Raw genomic sequence first — 960 nt, 5'->3', positions numbered from 1 at the left:
ACATTGGGGAGGTGGTATTTTAGGGGCTAGGACCTGGGTGGGCAGAGGGGTCGAGGATCCTGGAGGCGCCCACCTGGTGGTTGCGGTTAGCAGCATTAGAGGAAGTCTTGTCAGATACCAGTGGTCTGCAGTGAGGCCACTACTCATCAGCGCCCCGTGTCCAGAGCAGGACCCCCACCCTGCCCACCATACCAACATGCAGCAATAAATTAAGTTTCAAGTCATAAGACATTGTCAAGCAGGAGAGTTGGAGACTGGCAGGTGGGTGGGAACTTAGGGAGAGGAAGTCCCCAGGTACCCACTTTGTCCTCTTACTCTCAGTGGGCTCCGGTTCCATCAAGGCTGACTCCGATGGCCACAGGGCACCCCACAGGGGCTCAACCCTTCAGACTAGTGCCAGAGCCTGCTTGGTGGGGTGGTGTGGTACCCACAGCATTCACAATAGCTGCCAGATGCTCATTCTGAGTCTGAGACCCACAGAGCTGCACGAAGCCCTGCCAGGCAGAGCGAGTGCTCCAGGTGTGGCCTGAGAGGCCACGGCAGCCCAGTGGTGGCCATGGTGTCCTCAGGCACAGGTCCAAGGTAGCCAGGGTTCTGTGGGGGCAGTCACATAAGCCAATGCCTGGAGTGTCTGGTCATGGTTATCTTGGTGACCTCCTCTGTGTTATAGCTGCTGAGCATGGCCTTATACAGGTCCAACTTGAATCTGGCATGGCATGCTCTGTTCACCATGAACCTGGTATACCAGGCCCCAAGTGCAGCCCTCGGGGTCTTCAAGGAGGCTCACAATACAGCCAGGCATCAGGTGTCTCCCTGCCAGACGTGGCAGCTGTAAACACGCATGAAGCCCATACTGCTGTCACTGTAGGCGAAGTCAGGCCTCCACACCAGGGAGCCGTAACCAAAAATTCACAGTGCCAAGGGGGTCATGGTCCAGGAGGTGGTGGTGGTGGGCACCAT

General features: G+C 57.2%; 1 pseudogene; it reads right to left on the bottom strand.

The window, feature by feature from the left end:
* Positions 1-377: 377 nt before the first annotated feature.
* On the bottom strand, positions 378-960 carry LOC102841434 (annotated as a pseudogene).

This window comes from Chrysochloris asiatica, unplaced genomic scaffold (assembly GCF_000296735.1).
Source record: "Chrysochloris asiatica unplaced genomic scaffold, ChrAsi1.0 scaffold00037, whole genome shotgun sequence".
Taxonomy (NCBI): Eukaryota; Metazoa; Chordata; class Mammalia; order Afrosoricida; family Chrysochloridae; genus Chrysochloris; species Chrysochloris asiatica.
Note: the sequence above shows the minus strand (reverse complement) of the source record. Positions and strands in the feature narration are given on the sequence as shown.